Source organism: Octodon degus, unplaced genomic scaffold, assembly GCF_000260255.1.
Source record: "Octodon degus isolate 3935 unplaced genomic scaffold, OctDeg1.0 scaffold00100, whole genome shotgun sequence".
Lineage (NCBI taxonomy): Eukaryota > Metazoa > Chordata > Mammalia > Rodentia > Octodontidae > Octodon > Octodon degus.
Genome location: NW_004524676.1, coordinates 7,155,066 through 7,177,003, shown reverse-complemented (window position 1 = coordinate 7,177,003; position 21,938 = coordinate 7,155,066). Strand labels below are relative to the sequence as shown.

Here is a 21,938-nt window from a genome sequence, read left to right as displayed (position 1 = left end):
CCATGCCATGAGTTCTTTCTCCTCTCTGATGAAGGAAGGCAGGCTTGCTGCTGCTGCTTGCTGCTTGCTGCCTCCTGCCTGCCATGCCATGAGTTTTTTCTCTGCTCTGATGTCTCTCTACCACACCACTTCGCCTAAGAGCCAGCCAACTATGCACTGAAGATTCTATAAACTATGAACTAAAAGCAACCTTTCCTCCTTTAACTTTGGATGTTGGGTATTTTGTCTCAGTGGCAAGAAAAGTAATTAAGATGGAAAAAAACTGGAGAACAAAAAATTAGCAGAGCAGGACTGAGCTGTGAGGAAAGTCCAAGTGAGTAGCACATGTGTGACTGAAGGCCTGGAAGATGAGAGGAGTGTGCAAGGAAGTGGGACCAGCATCCCCAAATGCCAATGAAACAGTAACTTACAACTCCAAGAAGCACAACGAATCCCATGCATAAGAAAACTACAAGATATATTATGGTCATTTTTCTTACAAACAATAAAAAAATCCTATAAGCTATCAGGGAGAAAAGACACAATACAATACTTTAAATACAAAGGACAAGGACGAGACAGTAAGGACTTCTGCATGAGAGACTTCTGCCAGGGGCTGTGGAGCAGGGTCTTTGATGTACTACCAGAAGAAAAAAAACCTGTTGATATACAATTTTATTTTCAATGAAAGTAACTTTAAAAAAAGGAGATTTTTTTTCCTCCTGTTCCCTTTCTGAAGGCAGCATTTAATGCTTAAAGTATTAATTTGACTAATTTTATATCTATAACCTGAGCAGCTACATTGAAGACAGCAATGTGCAATATAGCAGTCACTGGTGCATGCCTGTCATCTTATTTAGGAAAAGTCCTGAATCTTTTCTAATGTCCTATTATGTTTCTATTGTCTTTAAAATAAAAAAAAAATAAGATAAAGGAAAGGAGAAAAATATAGGCTAAAAAGGAAGGGAAAATCATATAAACATATACATAGGATAGCTAAGACGATTGTACTACTAATTTCTATATTTATGGGGGGGAGGAGTTAATGTTTAAAATTTTTACTTTGACCAATTTTTTATGCTAACATCTGTAATCAGAGCAACTACATTGATTTTTGTTTGTTTGCGCCTCCAGGGATTGAACTCATAATTTTGCTCTTGCCAGGCAGGGGCTTATGCCACTGAGTTATCTCCTTAGCCCTTAAAAGTTTTGGTTTTTTTGTTTGTATGTCTTTCCGTATTTAGTACAGGGCCTACAGGCGCTACAGGGCTTCACTGTACAGATCAGACTTGTAGTGAGCCTCCTGTTTGCAGCCTCCCAAGAGCTGGGATTACAGGCGCGCACCACCATGCCCAGGCTCAGTCACCATCTCAGCACGCCCTGGGTGCGGGGCTGGCACGGCATGCTGGGGATCGAACCCCAGCCACTGCGCTCTGCCTAAGCAGGCGCTTTCGTCTGCTGGGCTAGTAGGCTGGCCCTAGAGCAGCTACATGGAAGAGGGCAGTGTGTAGTATAGCAACCACTGCTGAATACTTTTGATCCTGTTTTGTTTTTTTTAATTTGTATTGTTTCTACTGTCTTATCTATTATTTTTACACCCTCTTTAAAATAAATTAAAAAAATAAAAATGACAAGGAAAATTTAAGGTTTCTTGAAAGAAAGAGTTAACGTTTAATTGATCAATCTTGCATGTCTATATCTGGTAATCCGAGTAACAAATTTAATGATAACAATATGTAATATAACAGCCATTGTCAATTTTCTATTCTTCTGAAATTCTGTACCATTTTTATTGTTTTATGTTGTTCTGTTTTTATCTTTATTCTTGTTATTTGTTTTATCTCCCCCTTTAAAATAAATAAATAAAAGAGAGTCAGAAAAGCTGAGACCACTTGTCTCCAGTAAGCCTGTACTACATGAAATGTTAAAGAATATCCTTTTTGCAGAAGAAAAATGGTGTTGGGTGGAAATCTGGATCAATAAAAGGAATAAAGAGCGCCTGTCTTATTCTTCTCTCAATGCTGGGACAAAATAACAGACACCCAAAATTAAGGAAGGGAAGGTTTATTTAGCTCACAGTTAGTCGAAGTTTCAGTCCATACTTGGCTGGCTCCAAGGCAGAGTGGCACGTGGCAGAGGGCAGCAGCTCATGGAGGCAGAAAACAGCAAAGACTGCAAAGGGAGGGGCAGCAGCTGCAGCTTCTATCAGACCTATAGAAATGTAGATTTGAGACAAAAGCCTGATGTCCCCGGGAGCAGGGAACAATAGACAGAGCCGGGGAGAGCTGCTGTCTGTCACTTGTAAATCCTGGAAAGCTGGGCTTCAAGGCTGCAGATAACAGCTTCTCTGGCGCCCTGTCCTTTGATCCCTTGCTTGGGATGTTATCAGCTAGCATTTGTGTGGACCTAGAGTTAGGCAAATGGTGAAGTCCATAGAGTTAGTAGTTTGTATTCACTTAAGTAATTATGCACATTTCTTAGCCTGCCTTTAGCTCTCCATAAATGTGAGATGCTTCTGAGGCTCTGGGCTCACTTGGAGAGAGACTAATCTCAGTGAGACCTCTGAAGCTACAAGCTACATTCATCAGGTCTTCTCGTTGTTTCTTTCAGCACGGACCCATAATATACAACACAGACCTCTCTCCCCTTCATACATTTGTATGCAGATTATCTACTCCAGGGAAACTGTAGCACTCACACCCATAATCCCAGTATTGGATCAAGAATTAATGACAAACTGGAGAAGCCACCCCATGACTGCATGAGGCTTTGTGGGGACAACTAGACACAAGCCATAACATTCCGCTCCTGGCCCCCCAAAGACTCATGCACATCGCTTTATGCAAAAGGCGTTCTAGTCCATCTCTAAGAGTTGACAAAGTCATACAGTTTCAGCACTGCTGAAAAGTCCAAGTCTCAAGTCTCCTCCAACATCTGAGGCAGACTCTTAGCTGTGAGCCTCTGTACAAATGAAAAGTTAAACACTTCCAACATTCAATGGCACAAGAAAATATTACCATTCCAAAAGGTGCAAACAGCAAGACACAAAGCACTGGGACCAAAGCAAGTCCAAAATCCAGAAGGGCAAACATTAAGTCCTATAGTTCCATGTGGAACATCCAAAGCAATCTGTGGCAAATTGTGAGCTCCATATGGATCCACCTCTGTGACACTCCTGTGGCTTCTCTCTTAGGCTGTCTTTGCTCCCTCCTTGCAGCTTTCCTCAGACAATCCATATTCCCAGATTTTCCAAATTTCTGGGTTTTCCACTACACATTAGACTTCTTACTCTCTGCTTCACACATTGCCCTCTCAGGGGCACACTGCCTGGCCTCCCAGGCCTTCTGAAATCTAGGCAGAAGCCTTCTTAATCTCAGAACTCCTGCATTCTGCATGTACCTAAAACCAACACCATGTGGATGATGCCAACGTCTGCTGCCAGCTGGAGCAGTACCAGGCTTTCTTCTTTCTTGGCTGCAGAGCGTCAAGTGCCTAGATCACCGAGCACTCTGGACCTGATTGTGAAGAACAAATTCTCTATGCCACCACCATTCTGGAACCTGGTGCTCTGTAGCTTTCTCCTCAAAGGAAAGTTCCTCACCATTTTAAGGGCCATAGAGATATCTCAGAGGACTAAGTGCCCCCTTAGGCAAGTGCAGGGACCAGAGTTCGATCCCTGGTATCGCACGCTGCACCGGCCCTGCCCTCGGGTGCACTGAACTGATGACCTAGTTCAGGCGTGGTGGCTTGTGCCTGTAATCCCAGCACTGTGGAGGCTGAAAACAGGAGGATCACTAGGAGTCGGAGCTGCATAGTGAGATCATGTACTAAACACATTTAAAAAATTTGTAATTTTAGCAAAGTGAGGTATTCCCAGATGATTAATAAGGATCAATCCTGGAGAAAGCATTTCTAAGATATCTACATTTGCTAACTCATACCCTTTCTCATGTTTTCGATTCCTTGTGAGGGCCTCAGTCTCTGACCCTGCCGCTGCAGATGCCCTCTTGGAAACAGGCCCTTTCCCCCTTGACAGTAAGTACCCTCCACCTGAGTAAACTCCCCTTGTCTTTCCTTTTCTGAGCTTGGTGCATTCTTCTAACACCATTGTAAGAAGCCCTCCGTCGCGATCTTGAAAGGCAATTCTCTTGTGCCATCATTTCAGTTTGCGTATTGGCCATGGCTTGGCTCCTTCATGGAAGAACCACACCACACCACACCGAACCGACATGTGTGCGTGCACACACACACACACACACACACACAACCATTTTTTAGCACAGAATATTTCATTGTAACTGATAATTGCATGGCCAAAGATATATATATATATATATAGTCTTGAATAGTCGTGAATACTATAGTCATAGCTTACTATAAAAAATTAAGGCTTTTTTTGTCATTTGCTGTTTCCTTGGGCTCTTTCTCTCCACCAAAACAATGAAGAAGACAGACAACTATATCGCCACGTCTCCTCCATATCAGAGAAAAATGAATATGACATCTGAGTATTTGTTCCATATTTTCCTTAAGTGCTTCTCATGTCCAGGAGCCCTTCTTCACCCTTAACATCAAGGATTTATAGCAAACATGGTAAAATGTTGGTCAAGTTAAACTTAGAGAAAAGAGTGATTGAACAGAACGGCACTGAGAAAGCAAAGACGTTGTTTTAGAACTGGTTACAAGACAATATGCTGCCGTGGGCGACGCCTTTGGCGTAGGTATTTCTGCCTTCCGTTAACCGTAATGCAGTCTGGATACAGCCTCCCTGTTAGCTTCCTGGCCAGCGGAGCTCCGCACTGACGGCCTTTCTAAGCTTCCTAGGTTGGGTCCAAAATCTGTGGTAATAAATGTAGCTGAACTTTTCCAAAGAATCAGGTTATAAAACTCACTGGCATTTTAGAAACAATGAATTCAATTTCCTGGGAAGTCCAGAATAATTGTACCAGAGTGGCTGGGGTTTTTATATTAAAAAAAGAGTAACTGGATTGTATGCATACAGTATCCCTTGGACCAAGCAATTTCATAATTAGAGAGAAAAAAGTGATCATGTAAACTTTCAGGAAATAGTCTTTGATTTGTCCTCATTTATTTGATTAGTAACAGTAGCCAAATATAAATTTAAATATGAAGCATCATCAAGAATTTTTAGAAGTCATTAAAAATGAATAATATTATTTTAATAAGTTTTATACCAAAAATTACTATGGCTAAGCTCAAACTTTGGATGAATCAAGAGACTGTCTTTTTGTTTGTTCATTTTTACTTTCTGTTCCCCCCCCCAAGATTCTCAGGCCATTGGAATGCAGGCAGGGCTCTCCGGGGCTCTGGAAGCGAGATCGCTGAAGGAGCTGAGGATTGAGGGGAGTCTGTCTGGCACGTGGGTGGCGCAAGCTCAGTGCCCCACACAGCCTGAAGGAGGCGATGGCTTGCCCTGGGCTCTCTGCCACCCTTCCCTCTGTCCACCGTGGGCAGGCACAGCCATCAGTCCCACTAATCAGACCTCCTATTGTACCCCTCATCCAGCTGTGTCAGGCATCTTCTACACAGAGTTATGAGAGGCTGAGCGCTGGTGCTAGGCTGGCTGGCAGACTCACTGGTGCACGCCCGCCCCCGTCAGGGAGAGATCGTGAGACTGTTCTGGGAAGCTTTGCTTAGTTCTTGAGGACAGAGATGATTTTACTATTTCTTAAAGTTGGACATTGCTTCTCAAAAAATACCTTAGGCCTTTGAGCATTAAAAACATTCCTTTCACTTTACTACTTGACTTGGAAAACATTTGCTGGTGAAAGCTCTTGGTTGGGGTGGTTTGTTGTAGGAGACGAGTCTGCCACTCGCTGCCTAAACGCTAGGGTAAGCTCGTGGACCCAGCTTTCGTTCCGGGGTGTATGCTTAGGGCAATGCAAGATGTACTTCTGCTTCTTCGTTAAAAGAAGGACAATAAAGGTGGAGCTGGCGTGGACACACAGGAGCCAGGCTGTGAGAACGGCTCGGAGACGGCACTGGCTGTCCAGCGGGAAGCAACGTTGATCATTCATGCACTGTGCTTGTGAGAACCCAAGAAGCAAAAACAAAAGAAAAACACCTTTAAGTAAAACTCTTAAAATATAAAACAAAAGCTAGATGACAGAATTTCCTTGATTACTTTTCCCAAAGGACATTTATGATTTCACTCCAAATTCTGTTTCCAAGTGGTTAGAACTGACTGTCACTATAACTACAACAGTTATTATTACTATTACTCAAAGCACAGCACATTAGCTCTGAAAATCAGAAGGACCTCAAGTTTTTTAATTGGATAAAGGGAGATCCCATTGTTAATTTTTATTTATTTATTTATTTATTTATTTATTTTTTGGTTTTGTTGCTGAGGACCAAACCCAGGGCTTCCAGCTTGCTAGGCAAGAGTTCTACTGCTGAGCAAAATCCCCAGCTCTCTCCTTGTCAATTTTTAATGGCTACAGCTTCCAAGGAATTTAAACAGGCAAATAAGCATGCAGTAAGAGAGAAAACTAGCAGTGTGGTTTGAAGCATCTCACAAAAGGCACTTTGACAAGGTAGAGACAAATCTAGGCTGGGCACGAAGGGATGTCACCAAGGAATGTCAGTGAGAAAAGGAAGAACCAGATGGAGCTTAGAGCCCTCAAGCCCTTGATTCCAGTGTTGGCCTAGTCTAGGCACGGAGGGCAGCTGGCTACTGCAAGTCACAAGTGCACGTGCTGTGTGTCGCTTCTGCTGGTGTGCTGGGCGGGCCTCTCCGCTCGCAAACACGCAGGGCCCATGTGGCACCGTGAACTTGATTCTCACCCCGGGAGCGCACCGTGGCTTGCCTGCGAGTCCTGCTGTGACTTCAGGTGCAAGCCTGGTCTTTTCCAAGGAGTGTTCTCACTCTGCTACAGACTCCACAGAGACCTCTGGTTCTGAAGAACTCCAAGAGCTCTGAGCTGGGTTATTTCTGTTTTCTTTTCTTTCTTTTTCTTCTTCTTCTTTTTTTTTTTTTTGTATTAACCAAGATAATTTATTTAAATGAGGACTAATCACAGTGCTTAGAAAGTGTTGCTTGGTTGTGATTATCTTTCTGTGTACTACACATTTGCAAAACAAAAATTGTGTTCAAATATTTTTCAAAATAAAAACCCTCTCTTTTGCTTTGACAAATGTAACATAATAAACATGCCATTACCTCAATTTCAGATTTATGGTCTTGGAGAGTAATTGAGCTGGGTTATTTCCAAAATGCTTGCCCCAACTTGTCCTGCAGTGACCTTCTGCATCTGCTTATTTTGTCTCTGGAATCAATGGTCACAATGACCTTGAACAAAGAGAGAATGACTCGGTGAGCCGACGACAGTCCTCACCCCGATGCTTAGTGACATGTAGCACTTGAGCACACTGAATGCAACACGGAAAAGCAGGCCAGCATTACACTCCTGACTCCTGCCCCACGTTGGTGTCCACGCTGCAGTCAGACGCCAGAGACAAGGACGTCAGTCTCCACCATTCTGTAAATGTCATATTCCCTGCAAGGGATGGTTTTAGTTTTCCCCGAAGAAGGTTATAATTCAATACCGAGGGACAAACATTCCAGCACTAATGCTCCGTGGCTCCCATCAAGAGCTGGGGTCGGCCTCTCCACGGCTGAGTCCTGGCTGGCATCGCGCACAGCCCAGCAAGGCGCTGGGGCGCTCTGGATGCCAGCCTCCTCCAGACGTCAGGAAGGGTATGCAGCACTGGCCAACCCATCCCATCTCCTGGCTGGCCACCTGGCACAGTGAGCCCAGGCGAGGCCAGCAGGGGCCGCGACCCGCCCAAACTCGTCACCTTCAGAGTGGTGACCTCCCAAGTGGTTACAGTTGAGCTGTACAGTACAGTGATGTTTCAGCAGTCACTGGCCATGTGTATGGTGGTGGTTCCTAGGATTAAACTGCTTAGTGAAGTTGTAGCCATCTTAGTTTATATAAATATGCTATTTGTTGTTTACATGAATAACAAAATCACTAATGACATATTTCTCAGAGCATGTCATATGGTTTTAAGTGATACATGAGTACACATTTATTTTTCATTTTTTCTTTATTTCTTTTTCTTAATGTACTTAGTACAGGGTTTATAGGGTCTCACTACACAGATCAGACCACGACTGGCCATGACGCCCAGGCTCACTCACCCTCTCAGCGTGCCCTGGGAGACGGGCCGGCACAGCGCGCTGGGGATCAAACCCCGATCCCTGCGTCTGCCTAAGCAGGCACTTTAATTCGCCGAGCTGTCTGGCTGGCTCTTCATTTTTTATTTCAAAGATAATAAAAAAGCCAATAAAAACAATACAGAATTTCAAAACATGATGATAGGAAATTCACAGCGGCTGTTACATTGCATATTGCGATCTTCAAAGTAGCTGCCAGATTACCAGATACAGGCACGCAAGACTGACCGCGCGTTGTAAGCACTAACTGTTCCTTCCAGTGAATTAATAGAAATTAGTAGTACAATTATCTTGGCTATCCTGTGTGTGTATATATATTTTTCTTCTTTTTCTCTTCCTTCTTTTCTCCTTTCCTCTATTCCAGTTTTTTTTTTCCTTTTGAGCAGTTTCTTTGCTGTTCACAATGTCTATTGTATCTTTTGGATCTTATTTATTTACTCTTTAGTTTTCTTACAGTAGGGAGACAATAAGATGCTTATGCATGAGAGTCTGATTTATTTGACTTATAATTATGGTCTCTAGTTGCATTCATTTACCTACAAAAGATTCAAGTTTATCCTTCATTTACCTATAAAAGCCTTAAGTTTATCCTTCTTTATAGCTGAGTAATATTCCATTGTATAGAAATGCTGTAACTTTTTTATCCATTCCTGGGTTGGTGGGCATTTGGGTTATTTCCAGGACTTCACTATGACAAATTGTGCTGCTATAAACATGGGTGCATGTGTGTCACTGTGACCTGCTCTTCTTGTGCCTTAATTAACAAGCAGCAAAGCGCAGAATTTCAAATTGTAACTAAAATGGAGATGCACGTAGATTTTAGAGTCCTCAGCTTCGAAACACGCGGGTCCTGCTCAGCGATGCAGAGACCTCTGAGTTGTGGCCACGCTGACCAAGGCCAGGTGCCCGCACGCTCCACCGCACACCAGGCCAGCTCCCAGGGGATTTTCTCACGGAGTTCCGCAGGTCCTACTCACCCCAACTGTAGTTCTTTGAGAAGAATTCTAAAAAAACCCCTTTCCTTTCTAGTCCAATAAAAATGTCTCCTACGTGTCCCGCCTACATTGTGCGTTTCCGGCAGAGTTGGAACTTCTCCCGTCACTGGGGGGTGACATAGCGGACGGGCCTGGTCCGGATGAACCTCAGTGGATCGGTGCGGTTCTCCAGGACCGGAGCACTCTCCCTGGGAGCTCCGGGCCACAGCTGGCCGCCTTGATCCTAGGAGATGGTGGTTTCCCAGAGCATCTCGAGCTTTGTGGCCACCATGCCTGCAGGCAGCGGGCCACAGATACAAATTCTCTACCCAGTAGAAACTCCCTGGACTCGGCTGCTCCCCTTCTAGGCATCTTCCCTGAGAGGACTGAAGGCGTCCTGTTGTGGTGACACCAGCACATCCTGTTGGTGGCAGCACAGCTCACTGGGCCTTGGCCTTGGGAGCAGCGTGGACGCCATCCACAGGTGGGCACTTAGCAGCTGGAGCACTGCTCTGCAGAGCGGGGGGCGCCAGTCAAGGGCACACCTTGAGATCACAGTGTTGGTGAGTGAGACAAGGCAGACACCAGATCAAACCGAGCTTGCTGTTGTAGGAATGTAGTGGTAGATACATTGTGTCAGTCATACAAGTGTGACTGCGGCACACTCCCGGCCAGTGGGGGTCCCACCCTGGGGCACAACTGGCTCTGTCCCAGAGTCACTCAGCACAAAGAGACCATATAAAGGGGCTGAGGAAGTAGTCGATGTCACGTTCGGCTTGGACTTCATCGTCCGGCTTGCCATGGCCTGCGGCTTGGATCCTCACCTTCCATCGCAGACTCTTCAGGGTCCATCGCAGACTCTTCAGCCTTCTGTAGCAGACCCATCAGCTGAGAATACAGACCTGCACGGAGCACTGCAGTGAGCTTCTGACCTTGGGACTGAACTCCTCAGTCTGCGGCTGACTGCACAACACAACACAGAAGTTGCTGTTCTATATTTTAAGGAGTTTGCTCTATGAGTCACGGGATCCCTTCCAGTGTCGCCCAAGGTCCTGACAAATGCCAGCTGCCCTGAGACATTCTTTGAGCACCTAGGAGTTTTCTGACTTGTTTAGGAAACTGTGGCAGAAGCTCAGTTCTGGGTCCGACAGAGGTGACTTGGGGAAGACATTACACAAGTGTGAATGGGAGCCAAGAGGCAGACACCATGACACCCTCAGCCCCCACCACTTCGCCACTGGCAGGGAATCAGGGAAGCTTTAGCCCAGGCCTGGAATTAGGGTTGGGCCTGTTTAATTTAGATTTCCCAAGACATGGCAGCCCTGGGTGACTCAGGTGACACTGGGTCACAGGGCACTAGATACAGGCATGAGAGAACTAAAATGGATGGCGGAGAGACACAGCATATGCGAGGAGCAGGGGTAGGATCCTCCCAAGGTGGCAGCCAGAGGCCAGGTGCTGGGCTTCAGCTCTGAAAGGCAGAGTCTTATTCCCGGAGAAACTGTGAATGCGCCGTCGCTCACGAACAGACAGCTGCGGAGGAAGGCTGCTGCGGCAGCAGGTAGGGCCCGGTGTAGACGCCCCGTCCAAGGTGGGGCCTCTGGTGGGCAGTTGGCATGATGGCTTCCTGGACGCTAAGACTGCCTAAGTGTTGCTTGCCATAAGTAACAGCTGGACAGGAGAACCAAGTGGGGGAAACCTCCCAGTGTCCTGTGAGTGTCTTGCTAATCCAGTAGTGGTTCTTATTTCAGGAGCTCTATCGGCAGCCGGGACAGAGGTCTCCTGCAGAGGGGAGGGGCCAGTTGTCCCCTGACCACCCTTCACTGACAGGGTCACTTCTACCAGTGGCCAGCTGGATTCACACTGGTGGCCAGTCACTGGTGGATCTGCTCTTTCAGTGGTGACTATAATAAAGTAAAAATAGTTGCACAAGGACAAATCAATGAGATGTATTAATGATAAAACAGGTACAACAATTCATTAGGTAGCCAGTCAAATTTTCTAAGAAATAAATAACCAAACCACTCATCACTTTCTCTATGTTTTTTTTTTGTTTTTGAGATAGGGTCTCACTATGAGCTCAGGCTGACCTTGAAAGCATGGTGATCCTCCTGCTTCAGCCTCCTGAGGTCAGGCGTGTGCCACAACCCCTGGCTAATCACTTGCTCTAATCATGAAGGAAATAGTTACTGATGCCTCAAAGCCTTTGCAGGGGCCACGGGGCAGGCCTTTCCAGACGCGATTCCTTACCTGCTCAGCGTTGCCCGTGCCAGCTGAATCATGGGCTATACCATGAATCCTCTTACCCCTCCAGAGAATGAGACTTCTACTTATAAAATCCTGAATACACCCTTGTATGAATAAAGCTGATAATTTTGAATACAGTTAAAAAGTGTGAAATATGTGTCCGTACAGCCAGTCCTCATCCGCCAGCTTCTGTATTGGTGAATCTGCATACTCACTAAAATGTTTGTAACCCCCAATCAACATTCTCTGTCCTTTCCCAGGGTATGTTTGGAATGTGTCTCTCCTCAAAGTTTAAGTGTTGGAAACTCAATGCCCGATGTAACAATGTTGAGAGGTGGGGTCGGGCCTTTAAATGGTGACTCCATCAAGGGCATCTCGCTTCATGAATGCACTGACAGTGCGATCACGCGAGGGCTTCACTCCCTGGGAGCCGGGGTGGGGTCCTCACGCGGGGCCATTCGGATTCTATCTCCATTCCTTCCTCCTCCTCTTGGCCTACCTCTCTGCCTGCCCCTCTCCCTCACCATGTAATGCCTTCCCCAGTACTTGGATGGTGCAAGAAGGCTTTCACTAGCTGCAGCCTGGAGTCTTGGACTCAGCGTGCAGAGCTGGGAGCCAAGTGCGCTTTGATCGCCTCTAAAGCACCTAGTCTGTGGCTTTCTGTTACAGCGCCAAAAAGCGGAGTGGACACCCAGGGTTTTCATGTGCGATTGTAAACCCCTCGAGTCTCCGGATGTCCTCATTCTTAGCTGAGGTCAACAGGGCAACTGCTCCGCCCTCTCCAGCTCTCACAAAGAGATGACTGAGAGTGGAGGCTCTGCAGTGGCAGAGGGGCCCAAAGCTGTGCTCCGAGGCCAACCGGACTGGGTTTGAAGCTGGGCTGCAGCACCCACTGGCGGGGCGACCTCAGGCTGGTCATAGCACCTTTCTGAGTATCACTTCCCCTTACCTAGAGGGAAGCGGATAGAATCTACCAGAACGAGCTGTTCTTGGGAATTAAGATAGCAATTAGTGTCAGCTACATGCATGCACGTACACACACACACACACACACACACACGATACTTCCGCCTAGTACATATTTCCCTCAGAAGCAACGGTTCAGTTTTTCACTCATTTGGTATTCACAGTGGCTTTATAGAACCTCATTACCATGAAGAATGAGCAATAGCACATATATGTATATGTATGTGTAAATGTATATGTAAATGTGCACGTATGTATTTCCAGAAAAATGCCCATATGTTTGCATGCTCACCCATCTCTGCTACATAATCTCAAATTCAGATAGATTAAGTATAATCTGCAGGCTGCTGCTAATGGTTCTTGTTCCTTCCACTTTCAGAAGTGGAATTATTTCTCAGAAGAGCTTCCTTCTTTATGAAAATGAACTGAATTGCTCACTTCTCGTCGGTGCATGAGGTCTTGGAGCCTCCGCAGCCTGCTCTGTCCTCCACTTCTTTCAGCTCACTGAATAGTGCGCCGCTAACCTGAAGTCAGCACAACTGCAGAAGGGAGTGGCTCGGTCCTCCTCCACAAGTGGGCTGTGAGCCGTAGTGCACATTTCCCCATCTGCTTTTCTCTAATTTGCTATTCACTGGCCGAGATTGCTAGATAAGAATTATATCATTACAGGAGAAGGATGGCTGTCCCTGACAGGCAAACAACGGCGGCGCTGCCTTAACAGCAGTGTAAGAACGTCAAGCAATTTTCTTAACAGTTGTGACGGGCTTTCAATATTCCACTTCCGGTGTCCTCTAAGGGCTCCGGGTGACCGACGGAGCGCACCTGCAGGGCAGCGGGAAGGCCGCCGAGCGAGCGCCTGCGCGACACCGAGCGCCCCGCGCTGTCCCTGACAGCCAAGAGCCGCGCGAAGCTCGGAGGGCGGCAAGCGCGAGAGGGAAGGGGTGGTACAGCCCTTGCAGCCCAGGCTGACGCCTCGCACGCCCATTTGATGTCGTGAAGAAAGCCTTCCAAATGTCGGTCTGCGGTAGGGAGGGCGGGAGCTGTTTCTGTTTTAAATGTTAGTGGCGGTGCCAAGCTGAGATGGCGAACCCTCCTCCAGGTGAGAATCCCGGCGGGTGCCGGTGGGTGCAGGCCTGTCTCCTCCGGACCCCCTTCCGGCTGTGGCTCGGATACCTCCTGAGCTGGGAAAGGGACAGCACAGGTACTCTGGGACAGCCTAGGCTGGGACTGGGGCGTCGCTGAACAGCCGCTCAGCTAGCACGAGGTGCCACGACCTCATCCGACGCAAAAGTCCTGGAAACGGCGGCTCCCTCTTGTGCCCGCGAAGAAGAGCGGATGGCGGTGGACTCCGGCCCTCGAGTGGGCGTGCACGCCGGGTCGCTGCAGACATTGAACGTGGGCAGCTAGGATGTTTTCCAAACTGTCTAAAAATGCACTTAGAAAATTCTAAAACGTTAGCAGGCAGTCCTACAAGCCGCCAGGAAACCTAGAGGGTAAGTTAGGGTTAGGGTTAGCAGCTGCAATGGGGAATGTTAGTGGTAGATCTCTACTGCTCTGTGTGACAGAGACAGCCCCGTGTTTTCGTACTTCTCCGGACAAACCCAGATCCGAAGAACTTGATCTTTGTTAGACTTTGGAAATCTACAAATGGAACTACTAGGACTTCAAGATAGCTCTTTGGGAAAAGAAATTCTACGACCTGCATGCAACACCCGAGAAGACAGAGAAGGAGGAGGTGCCGGGGGCCCGGGGGCAGCACCGAGTACAAACTCCTGCCCTTCGTGCGGGACGTATGTATGTATGTATCACGATGGCTGAGGGAAGCGGCAGAGCACCGGGGCATCTGGGCTGCCGGCGGGTGTGGCCAGCACGGGGTGTTTGGAGGCTGATAGTAGTGTAGGGTGGAGGGGAGCAGCTTGCCTGTCCTTGTGCTGGTTCTGGGAGCTGTCCTTGGTATCGCTGCCTAGTCTTCCAGAGCTTTCTAATATTCCTTAGTAAGTTTCTTTGGTCTCAGGTGACCAGAGGAAATTCTGTGGTTTGCCATGGAGACCTTTGGCCAATGCAGAGAGCAAGCAGTAGCGTCAGGACCTGCTGCCTGGCCTGTGGCACTGCGTATATTGTTTAAATGCATTATTCACACTCTTACTCCAGCTATAATCAGTATGCTAAAGGCATATAGTACATTGTGCAGAATATTAAAGCTAGAGCAAAACACACTTAGAAGACAACGGGCTTGTGGCTGGAATTACACAAGCAAGAGAACCCAAAGGTGAAGGGTAAGCTTCGGGAGCCTGGTTCGGTACTGCATGTGCAGTCGCCCCTCCACTCCAGGGAATTATCTTTCCGAGTTAAAACCTGAAAATTCTGGACTGTAGTTAATAAAGGAGGGAAATTGCTTTAGAGACAGGCAAAAAGGAAATTAACTTCTCTTTATAAATGAATATTTCCTTTTGTTCTGTTTGCTCTAGAGACTAATAATTTTTTGAGACGTTCTGTATTTTACTTACATTTTAATGTTCCAAGTAATGTTCCTAGGGCCGACCCACTTAATAGAGTCAAAAACCTATGAGTTGCTGTCAGTACTGGATGTGCAGAAGACAGGAGACCTCGGCCTGTGCAAGGACACTTGTAATAAGGGAAGTCACACCTGAGCCAGTTGCCTACTGGCTGGGTGTGACCTTGGCCGAGTCCTTTAGCTTCTCCGAGTTCCACTTTTTCCTCTGTATCCCAAAGACAATAATCTCAGAACTTTAATCACAGACTTATCATTGGACTTAATTAAAAGAGTACTGTGGTTCTTTGTTGCCATCATTAGAAGTTAACTCTGGCTTGCTCAGGCAGAAGAAGAATTATCGGGAAGCCTTTGAGGTGCTGACAGAATGGACAGGAATGAAAAAAGCCAGTCAGAAACCAGGCAGGCGCTGAGGGAAGTCCAGGAAAGGCCAACGCAGACTCAGCCAGTGCCAGGAGGGTTTGGCGGGGACGCCCACTGCCCTGTCCCCTGCCCCTCCCACCCTAGTGCTGCTCCTGCTGCGGCCTGACGCCCTCGCTGCACCTGCCTTCCCTCTCCCTGGAGCACTGGCCTGAAGCTGTACCTGCTACAGGGGGACGAGGGGCAGCAGCCCCACACTCAGGCACGGAGGCTGCTGGGTGCTGAGGAGTCTGGTCTGAAATCAGCCGTGGTAGAAGCTGTTTATACCATGGAGCCTGCCAGGCCCTACAACCAGGCTGCTGAGTTTTAACTTCATCTTCCCAGAGAGTGAGTTCAGCAGCACAGGAGCAAACCTTGGGTGTGAGCACCTGAAGCAGAGTGCAGGGCGCGGGAGGGCGGGGCGCGGGAGGGCGGGGCACGGGAGGGCAGGACGCAGGAGTGGGTTTAGCTGTGAGCGGATGGGGCGGAGGAGAGACCAGCCTTTCTGGCCACAGTACAAAGGTTTTTGCCTTCCTGAAAGTGAAGCAGCTGGAGGATTCGCTCCCAAAACATGAGGGATGCTGAACAATCTTCCCAAGTTTCAAATACTCTCCACAGAATGCAAAGGCTCGCCTAGGCCCCCTTTCCTTTTAACAAGAGCCTGGTGCGCTTTTGCCTCCTTTCTCCTTCGCTTCCTTCCCTTCTCCCCCTTTGGCACTTCGCAGTCCTTTCCTTTCTGTCTGGCGCACGCTCCTAAGCACCAGTCTTAACAGAAGTGAAGCCGAAGCATCTGGCCGGCCCTGACCTGAGCATCTTTAGACTGAGGCATTGTCTTTAAAACTCTTCACATTTAAGGTTTTTGGCATACAAATAATGAAAGAGATACCAACGCCTGAAACCAAGATAAATCTTTTACTAAGGTGCAGTACAGAAGGTCTTTCTGTTTACTGAAATATCTAAAACTCTTCTCAAAAGAATTTTTAAGAAAAGAAAATAAAGGAGAGAATCTTCACAGTAAGAGATGACCGGCTGCTGTTGTTAGCTTTTCTTCCTAATTAGTCAGCTCAAGGTACCTGGCTAACCAGAGTAAGGTTAGGAACAAAAAGAGCATAAATAAAATCTTTTCCATGGAAACTTCTTTTCATGTCAGTTACAAATGATTTGTGTCCTTGGGCCTGAATTAAGAAGAAGGAGAAATGTTTTAATAATTCAAACTGCACAGCAAAGTGTTTCTGTTCCTACCAATCTTCATGATGCACGTTTATTAATTTCTTCTTCTCTTCTCCTCCTCCTTCCCCTCCTCCTCCTCCTCTTCCTCTTCCTTCTTCTCCTCCTTCTCCTTCTTCTTTCTTCTTCTTTTTGGTGGCACCAGGGATCGAACTCATGCTTGCTGGGCAAGCACTTAGCTCACAGAGCCATCTCCCAGCCCCTGAGTATAAAGCCTTCTTAACGCTGCCCACAGCTTTTATTCAAGCATTCGGAAGTGATCACGGAGACGCAGCTGAGGCTGAGACCGTGGAGGCTCCGCTTGGGTGCGGGAGTACCTCAGATGCCCCTGACGTGGGCTAGGGCTGTGGTCCACAGGGTCCCCCTCAGTGCATTTGATTTCTCATCTGAAAAATAAAGTTCCATCCATGATTCCCTTGCTATTTCCTTTCTTTTCTACATTTTGCATTCTAGTGACTAACTCTAGCACCATCTCTTAGTTGGAAAATACACTAATGTTGAGTCCATCAGGGCTCCAATGGAAACTTAGCAGCCGAGCCGGGAGAGAATTTCACTCCACTGATGGCCAGCTCATACCTCCATTGCAGAAATATCCTTCCTCACCTTCCTCAGTGAGTGAGCCCCTATTTTGGGCAGTGCTGGCTTGGCTGTGTGTCTCTATGGAAACCTCCATTTGGGTGAGCATTTCCCTGGTGACCGAGTGTCTTCTGCACATTTCTACCATAGTTAATTGATAGAACAGGCAGCTCTTTCGAGTCTTCTTGTCGGCTTGCACGTCAAGTCCTAAATTAGTGCAAGGCCTGAGCAGGTGTGTGAGCCAAGCAGGACGGGGTTGTCATGACAACGGAGAAATACCATGCCTCCTCACAAATGTTAATTCTTGTTTTTATGGGTTGTTTTTTTTTTAACCCTGTCATTATTATACTTTTAGGCTACCTTCTACTTTAGGTAAAAATGGAGTCATATTTTGGATTTTCCTGGAGGGAGTTGAAACATTTAAAACCACTGCCACTTATGGTTGTTGTTGCTCTTGCTGTGTCTTCCTCTGCTACAACTCCGAACTGGGTGCTTCAGAGTTGGGGTTCTGGGGAAAATCATTCTGCTTGTAGAGGTGCCAGAGCAACCCTTTGGGGTGTGGGTCTGGGAGGGTGAAAATCTAGAGCACCTGCCCTTTCATGCTTTGGAGTCTAGACTGTCAAACAGAACTCTGTAAAAACTAAAATTAAAACAATTTTAAAAAGAACTCTGTATAGCAGCTTCATAAGTTAACTTAATAAATAAAAACGAGCGCCCAAGTGTGTCGGTGACTCCAGAGCTGTTGCTGCAGGAGCCACTTTCCCTGACACCCAAAGCCTGGGCTGTGCCAGAGGACACGCAGGGCTGTTGCCTTCTCTCCAGCTGGCCCAGGCACTCAGAAAGGTGCAGAGTGCAGCCCACTTTCTGGAAAGCTGTGGGGTAGTAAACTCTGAACAAAGCTGCAACCATGAGAACTGTCTTGTGTTTATTATGAGTGAACCAACAAGTGGAACAATTCTATGGTCTTCTTCAGGAATCCCAGCGAGGTTTGTGACAGGCAAAAATATAAGAACTACGTCCTGTTATAAAGAAGGTGATGCATAGAAACGGCTAACTTTGAACGAAGCCCTGGAATGCCAGGTGAGCAGGCCACTGCATATCAGAGCTGGGCAGGCCTTCCGGGCACAGGGCCGAGTCCTAGCAGCTTCTGATTCTGTTCCTTGCCCTGAAGAGCTCTGCCTTTTCTGACATGTGGAGCCTGTGCTCTGAAGCACAGGCTGTCCCTGCTCTTCTGGAAGGATGGAGATGGAGGGAAGAACCCGAACGCACCACGCATTTTTATTATCTTGGCGGCAGCATGGCGCCTCTCGGTTCAATGGCCCCTCACTCAGTCTGCATTTCCCAGGTCGAGCCGTTCTCAGGCCAGCAGCGATGTCACTACTCACACCTTCAGGTTAGTTTCTGAGTCATGCCTGGCTTCGTCCCTTGAGAAGGGCTCACACAATCTGGTCACTGAGAGTGGAAGTTTTTACTTTCTCCAAATGTTCCAGGATAAGATGTTCCACGAAGACCCACCGCGGTGAAACGCTGGTTTATTAGGCTGGCTCAGCATCCTGGGCCAGGCAGAGAAAAGAAACAATAATAAAAGAGCCAAGTCACTGTCACTTGCTAAGTATCCACTAGAGCCCAGGTGTCTGCATAAGCTCATTGCATCTGGACTGCAGCCCGTGGAGCTGATGTGACTTCCAGAGGAGGAATTTGCTCTGGAGATTAGTTGTCCAGGGCTCGCGCGCCGGAGCCTTCAGTGCCTGGGGCTCGGGATGGGCTGGAGGTGGGCTGACGCCAGGGTGGGCAGCTGTGCACTGAGCAGGGCTGCGCCACCCACCCACCGCCGATACCCTGAGAGCCCGGAACGCTTTGCTTTGTACCTCGAGCTTGATAATTAATTTTCATGTTTGTCTTTTGCAAAATTATGTCCTTATTGTAGGTAAGGCAGTTAGAAGCTCTCATAATGATGGGCAGTGAAATCCTTGAGGAATAGAAATTGAAAGGTGGTAAACAGGAACAGCATTATGAGGAAGGAAGGGAGAGAAGCTAGGGAAGGCCACTGTGGCTTTGGATTCTTAGGCCCATCTTCGGCGTTTACTGAAATGGCAACGCAAGCAGAGCCCTCCATTACAGTCCTTAGCAAATCTCAATATGAATGACTGCCTCGCCACTATAAGAAGAGCTTCAGACCGTGTGCAGGGCAGCTATGACTTCAGGGTCACTGGGGTCTGTCTGGTGACACCTTGCGTGAAAGGGGACATTTTAGGAACATAGCAGGGCATGAAACTCCATTTTGAAAGTCTTCCTCCAGTTTTTCTGGCAAACAAAATGAAGAGGAGTGTTGTAGGGCAACCACACTGCACACTACGAGGGGCTAGGTGGGCGGACGGCGGTGCCGGCGAGCCCCCGGACCTGCATGGTGGAGACCTGCAGACCTGGCTTCTGCTTCTCTGACAGGCTGGGCGGACGGCGCCAGTTAGAGAGATCCAAAATATCAGGGCAGGAATAAAGTCTTCAGGGAGGAACCCAGAGATCTTCTGTGGAAAGGCGACTTCGAGGGTGACCCTGCTGCAGGGCACCCTTGGCTGGCACCGGGGGGAAGCTAGCAGCTCACACAGAGGGAAGGAGCTGCTTGAAGGAGGAGCGGAGCAGACAGGAGAGCCCGGATTGCACCTGTGTCCTCCAGCATCCGGAGGGCAGGCATGGCGCCTTCATACTTCTGACCACATGGAAATTAACTCCCTTGCCTCTGCTGTCTCCCACACGTCCTGTGAACCTCAGTGAAGCTCTTCTTGTATATTGTACTTCCTTAGGGCTCCGTCATCCACTCTGCTCGACTACCACCCCCCATGGACCTTGGAACACCGCTCAATATACAGGTCGCAGTTCTAGAATGATCTAACCTAAAGACTCCTCTGACTTCCCTCGAACAGCTTAGGTATTGCCCATTCTAGCATCCTACAGCTTACTATGTGTACCTCAATTTCAGACCTTTGTTTAGCGTGCAACTGCTTGTGATTATTCTGATGACACCATTAACCATGGAACGGTTAACGACTGCACCTGGAACGGGGCCCACTGTGCTTTTTCTTTTTAACATTCCCAGGGCCATGAACAGCGCTGAGGTCTTAGGAGGAGCTCCATATGTATACATTAAAAACATGAGACCGCAAAGATTTTCCCAGCCTGCCTTTCTCTATTTCCTGTGCTTTAACAGCTTCCCCTCTGATTCTGTATCCCCTACCTCCACCAGCCCCTTCCTAAAAGGCAGGGCTAGTGTTCACCAGGCTGTTACCCACATTTTCTGGGTCAGCGTCCTGGCTGCCCCAATACTCCCTGGCCATCAGCCGCTTTGGTCATTCTGCTTGCGATTCACTAGAGGCCACTTCCTGCAGGGTTCAAAATTGTAAGTCGTGTGGTTAGTTCCTTATGTAGGAACAAGTCCTGTGCATCCCTGTTTCCAAACCCAGCACTGTCTCATTTTAATTAAACTAATTTAGTTTTTTTGTCAAGGTTCTCCAAGATATGGATTGTACCTTGAAACATAAGAAAATCTGTGAGGGCTCCGCAGTTTTATTAATATAATTTTTTAAAGAAAATGCTTTATATAACCCAGCCATAACCATCTATAATAAGATATGAGGAAGGAAGGGGGATAGATGTTACCTTAGAGCTGAAGTTGTTTGATATGAAGATTTATAGAGTGCACTGCCAAGTCAACTTCCAGCATCTAAGCAGGTAAAAAATGTTTCAACATTTCCCTGATTCTAGTCTACATAATAGTAGGCATACAATCATCTCTGTCATGTTTTCTTGTCTTTGCATCTCAAAAAGACTATTTCAAGAAATCTACTACAGAAAGACTAAAAAGATCAAAGTCCACAGTTCTGAGTGTTATTAAAACAGGAATTTTGGCCTCTCAGTAGAGGTCAACTAGTCTAGCCCTCCCATTTGTATTTTGTGAAGAGTAACTGAGACATTCCAGAAAAATGAAATCTGCCCTATCTTTAGAGTTCTGGAAAATAAATTTCCATCAACCATCATTTCACTGTGTAGTAGCTCTCTAGAACCTTCTTGTGTCTTCTCTAAGCCCTCGTGCTTCCGCCTGAGTCCTTGCTTCCTTCCACACCTGGACGGCACCATCTGTTAGACCACGGATCCATACTGGATACAACCAGTAGAAATCCTGACTGAAACGGCTTTCTTCAGGAGACTTATCCTCTCTCCTCAGCAGTCTGGCGTCAGATGGGCTCTGAAGCTGTTTGCTTGGGTAACTCAGCAGACTCAGCGCCCTAGGAAATGTCTTCCAGCTTCCCTTGAGCATCCACACAGCTGGCTGCAGTCTGGGGCAGGGACAAGATCTAGCCACACAGGGAAAAGTCCAGAGGGAGAAAAGGGCTCGGTGTGTCCTACATCTCCTACTTGGAAGGGAAGAAGCCTTTTCCAGAATTTCTTGGCAGATGTCTTTTTATGTTTTTCGAGCAGCATTGGCCATTTTTGAGCCACATATTGACAAGGAGGATGAAAGGACCGTGACTAACACGCAGAGGTGGGCAAACCTCGAGGGCCAAGGTGCAGTTCCACCCTTCCTTCCCTCATGTTCCTCAGCTTGGGCTGCCACTTACGCCCTAAGGCACGTCCTTCACTAATGGTGCAGGAGCCATCAAGGACAAGAGAGCAAATGGAAGGGCCGGCCAGATAGTGTGAAGGTTAGAGCACCTGCTCAGGCAGGCGCAAGGACCGGGGTTCAATCCTGGCATGCCATGCTGGCCCCAGCCCGGGGCGCGCTGAGCCAGCCATTGAGACTGGGTGTGGTGGTGCGTGCCTGTAATCCCAGCGCTTGGGAGGCTGAAAACAGGAGGATCAC

The 21,938-nt window shown here is 47.5% G+C and overlaps 1 pseudogene; it reads right to left on the bottom strand.

Annotated features, from left to right (window-relative positions):
* LOC101590755 overlaps positions 1-21,938 on the bottom strand; it is a 68,362-nt pseudogene that overhangs the window by 1,331 nt on the left and 45,093 nt on the right.